Source organism: Chinchilla lanigera, unplaced genomic scaffold, assembly GCF_000276665.1.
Source record: "Chinchilla lanigera isolate Chin_1 unplaced genomic scaffold, ChiLan1.0 scaffold00081, whole genome shotgun sequence".
Classification (NCBI taxonomy): Eukaryota; Metazoa; Chordata; class Mammalia; order Rodentia; family Chinchillidae; genus Chinchilla; species Chinchilla lanigera.
The window spans coordinates 317,867-322,939 of record NW_004955482.1 but is presented as its reverse complement, the minus strand read 5'-3'; the positions used below and the strand labels follow the sequence as shown (position 1 = coordinate 322,939).

Sequence of the window (5,073 nt, the reverse complement as noted above, 5' to 3'; positions counted from 1 at the left end):
CCGCCCGAAGCGTCGCCCGTGCTGTCAGGACCCCGGCCGCCCGGGTCCTCGCCTGCCGCGCCGCGCCGCGCCGCGGGGGACGGAACCCGACAGGGCTGAACGTGGGTGCCACGCTGCCTCTGTCCATAGCCCAGCAAGCGAGCGCTGCCCAGCCCCCGGCCCTAGATAGCGAGGGGCGCAGGGGTCTTTGTCCCTCGGCGGCACCGTCAGGCAGCGCCACGGCCAGCCGCGGGGTCCTAACTCGGGCGCGTCGCTCCGGTGGGCGGGGTCGAGCAGATCCTTGGGCGGCGGGCGGCCGGCTGCCGGAGCCCGAAGAGCCGGAGCTGAGATGGCTGGTTCCGGAGGGCGTTTCCCCGCAGCTGGAGCGGACCGGGCCGGGGCGGGGAGAGGGCGAGAAAACCCGGGAGGAGGATGAGTCATCGAAGGGTGCGGGGTCAGGAGCTGGTTCGGTGTGATTTCCCCTGGAACCCGCGTAGGGCCTGCCTGACGCCCAGGTCAGGTCTGGACTAAGAGGGCCGACCCCTTGGGGGAGAACGTATGCAGCAGCGCCGAGAAACCCTTGCCTGCCCGTGCTACGTGGCGCACGCCTGTAATACTGACGGTTTGGGAGGCCGAGGCTGGAGGATCGCAAGTCAGAGTCCAGCCTGTGTAACTTAGGGAGATCGTGTCTCAAAGTAAAATTTATTTATTTATTTTTTGTTTGTTTGTTTTCCGGTACCGGGAATCGAACTCACGACCTCGTGCTTGCCAGGCAGGCGCTGTGCAGCTGAGCTAAATCCCCAGCTCTTCAAAGTAAAATTTAAAAAGGGCTGGGGGTGTAGGTCAGTACAAACAAAGGTCCTGGATTCAGTCTCCAGTGCCCAAACAAACAGAAACCCCTGCTTTGGATCTTTGCCCAGCGAGGCAAACCGCACCTGCTTCTCTAGGGCGAAGTAATTTAAAGCCTTCAGGCAAAATGTGGAACTCTAGAGAACAAACTGCGCCCCGCCCCGGGGCGGGTACGGGGAGCTGTACTGTACTGCAGATCATACCCAGCGCCTCAGGCATCCTGGGTAAGCACTCTCACCGAGCTACCTCCCCAGTTGTTTTTTTATTATTGTATTTTGTTTTTGAAATAATATTCTACTCTGCTACGGGTTCCACGGCTGCCCCGTGACCCGCTTTAGGAGCCGAGAGGTGTGGAGGGGCCCACACTTCCTGGCTGTGCAGGAAAGCGCTAGAATCACAGCATCTGTAAGGCAAGACAACATCTGCTGAGGACAATCTAGAGAATGCTGGCATATTGATATGGAGAGAGACTTTTTCTCCTTACAATTGTTCCCCATTTACTGCAGTAGCTGTTCCAGGAAAAGTACACTATGTGGTGAACACATAATTGGTGAACACATAAAACAAATGAAAATTTGCTGGGCTACTGGGTGGAGAAAAATGTCAGTTTGACCCACAGAAAGAAAAACTATGCTTGATTGTTAGTTTAGTTTGAAAACAAAGTATGCGTCTAAGAACGTTCTGAACTTTGCAACACCTGCTTGCCGGAACCGATAGGTTCCGCTCTTTGCCCTTGCAAAAAATCTTTTCACCTGCTCCAACCAGGATGTGGTTTTCAGGCTCAAAAGCTCAAACTTTCTTCGGTTCAGGGCTGTTCAGCATCTCCCTGCGTGGAGAACAGACTGACAGCCGCCGGCCCGGCTAATAAAGGCTCTTAAAATTCCAATTTGGATTCTGGTCTCGGTTCTTTATTCAGGGTAACCCATTACACACTACCCTTACCCCTTGCTAATAAAAGTAGGTCATCCACACAGATTAGTGTGCCTGTCCACTACACTCAGGTATCAGTCCCCTTGTACCTTGAATATTGTCTTTTGTATCGGAGGTCTGATTAGCCCCTGGCCCCCAGGTTGGATTAGAACTTTTGATCCTCTTGCCTCACCCTCTCAGGGTGCTAGAATTCTATGTGCACACCACCACACCCCTGCTAATTTTCAGACAGGGTCTCGCTGAATGTTCAGGCTAGCTTCAAACTCTATCCTACTTCGTTTTTGCCTGTAACTGAGATTCCAGGCATGCCACTAACCAAAACTAGAGAATAAAGTTTTTCGGTGAGTAAAAAACCTATCCAGTAGCACTTGAGAGATATTGTTTGCTGTTTCTTAGTCTGAGTTGCTTTTTACTTCTCATTCCCTGTCCTTGAGAGCATGGAAGGTTTTCCTGAAGAGCGGAGATGACTTTAACCCTCCCATACTGAGGCTCCCACCCACAGACATTCATGCAGAGCAACAGAAGACACCGAGGAGGTCTGTGGTGATCAAAGATGGACAGCAAAGTGGCATGGCGGGCTCTGAAGACCAATGGAGGCATTTCTATCACGACTGTAGTGTTGGTTATTCAATTGCATATTCATGGGCCTGGGAATATAGGGCACAATGCCTGCCTGGCAAGCTGAAGGTCCTGAGTTCCATTCCTGGTACCAAAACAAAAACAAAAAAAAACCCCTCAGATACATGCAAGATTTGTGCTTTAACTTCTTCAATGAAAAAAAAACCTAAAAATTATAATTAATATCCCTGGTTTAAAAATTATTGAAAGAGCTGGATGTGGTACACGCCTGTAATCCCAGCACTTGGGAGGCTGAGGCAGGAGGATTGTTGCAAGTTTGAGACCAGTCTGGGCTACAAAGTGAGCTCGAGGCCAGCCTGAACTGCTAGGGAGACCCTATCTCAAAAAGATAAATAAATAAATAAATAATAAAAATTACTGGATAGTGCCAACAATTGATTGAGCACCAGAGAAGAATCAGTAAATCTGAAGATGGATGTGTTGCAGATTACCCACAATGAGCAATGGTGGTACACTTGCCCAGAATGCTTGACAGCCTAGGTTCAAACCCCAGCACCACAAAAACAAGCAACAAAAACACAATGAGAGACTGCTTTATGCATCAGCCTGGTTAAAATTAAAAGATAAAAAGTTTTGGATAGGATGGAGCAAAGTTTTGGGTAGGATGGAGTGCAGTTTTGGAATTTTAAGACACTGGTGGTGGAAGTCTAAAATGAGGTTACTGCTTTGAAAAATAATGATAGTATGTTTCAATCCTAATCCCCTAGGCAATGGTATTGGGATGTGAGGCTGATGGAGGTGGTTAAGTCCCAGAGCAGAGCTCTCATGAACAGCATTAGTTCCTTATAGAAGAGGCCTGAGAAGATTCCTGGGCTTTTCTACCAGGTGAGGACATAGTAAGGCACCCTCACCTGTGTGCAAGCACCTTGGCTTTGAACTTCCAGCCTCCAGAACTGGGAGGCACTTCTGCAGTCCATGCTGACCAAGGCAACCTCCCTATGACTCAGCAGTGTAGCCCTTGGTGTTCACCTGAGCAGTGAAAATGGAAGTCAATAGGTTTGTTCACAAATATCCTGAGGGGAGTTACTCATAGTAGCCCCCAACTGGAAACATCAAACACATGTCACTGTGGATGGATAAAGAAACTGCAGAATTGTCACGCGATGTCACATCACATGGGGCGGTATGTAGCAACATGGGTTGTCTGTGAAACATGAAGAAGTCATATTACTGGGCTTGGGGTGCCAAGTCTCCTTCTAGAGATGGTTTCTAGGTTCTTTGTGTCCTGAACAAAGAGTTGGTCAAGACAAGCACAAAAGATAGTGAGATTTCACGTTTATTAAAGGTATGAAAAGAAAAGAAACATGCTCTACAAAGTGAGCATGGGCCAAGTAGAGGTAAGAAAAGACATACACCCTGCAAAGGTGGGCCACTGACAGAGGTAGCAGTGGTGCCCAGCTTGAAGGAGTCTGTCTTTTGTATCTCAGGCTGATGTCAGGTCTAGGCTGTCGTATAAAAACCTCTTTGAGTTCTACTAAGAACTGAAGACAGCACTCTTGATTTGTTCCAGGTGGAGGTTTTTGGGAACTGTTCTGAGCATGTGTCCTGTAACTGATTTTTGAGAGGGCACCCCCACTTGTTCAGCCAGTTTGTCATGCCCTAATCGCTGGCCTTATTTGGACACAAGAATGTATATGACTCCCAGTTTTGAGTTTTAAGAACAGGCAGAGCTTTTGGTAAAAGAACTCAGAACAGCAGTTCTCCCTAATTGGATGCAGTTGGCTAGAAAAGGGCACAGATGGCTTTACTCCTCATTGTTTAAACATGAATTTAAGTTGTGTGTGTGTGTGTGTGTGTGTGTACTTTCAAAGAGTGGTAGAGTCCTCCCCAATCATGAGGGATTTCTCACCTGAGTCAAAAATCCAAGTATTCTGAGAACTGATTTGCAAAATGATGAATGGTGTAGTCAGTTGCCAACCAGGATTCACCTCCATTCTCCAGATGTAGCTGGACACACTGCAGCAGGAAGTCAGCCACTGTGCTGCGCCTTCAACAGGTTTCCCACGCCCTTGGCACCTAACCTGGGACACCAGACAGCAGATGGGACCCAGTACATCCGTCCCCAGAGACAGAAACAGCTTTGTCCTCAGCCCTGTGAAGCTGCCATTACTCGGTGTTTCTATCCTTGGGCTGTTATAGGAATGAGAAACTGCTGAGTCTTGGGGTCTCTGGTCCAGCAGCCTGGTCAATACCTTCACACCCAGATTCCTATAGATCCAGCCAAAAAAGGGTCCTCACCCCCACTGTGCCATCTATGGTTAAACAGATGAAACAGTTGAGGGAAAAATGGATAGAACTGCCCTGTTAAGAGGCCACTGTCGGGGGCCAGGGATACATCTCAGTGGCACAGTGCCTGCCTGGCAAGTGAAGGTCCTGAGTTTGATTCCCAGTACCAAGAAAAAGAAAAAAAAAAAAAAGAGGCCACTGTGGACCGTGAAGTGCTAGCCTGAACTTCCAATAATCTTTCCCAGCTTCAGGATTTACTTTATTGCAACAGAAATTTAGATACATTTCAATTTAATCTTCACTACAGACTGATGCTGGTGGAATGCAGTGATACTAATCTGCAGTGATACTAATCTTTTAAGAATATAGGTCCAAAAATAAATCCCAGATCAGCAGGAAACAGCTGATGATATTTTTAATTCATTTACTTTCAGTATTAATTGAACTTCT

The 5,073-nt window shown here is 48.2% G+C and overlaps 1 protein-coding gene across 1 annotated transcript in view; it reads right to left on the bottom strand.

Moving 5' to 3' along the window:
* Nucleotides 1-689, bottom strand: part of Ankle2 (ankyrin repeat and LEM domain containing 2) — a gene marked incomplete in the record, with an annotated part of 31,668 nt that extends 30,979 nt beyond the window's left edge. Inside the window, 1 exon segment of the mRNA XM_005402948.2 lies at nt 1-689.
* Nucleotides 690-5,073: the final 4,384 nt, after the last annotated feature.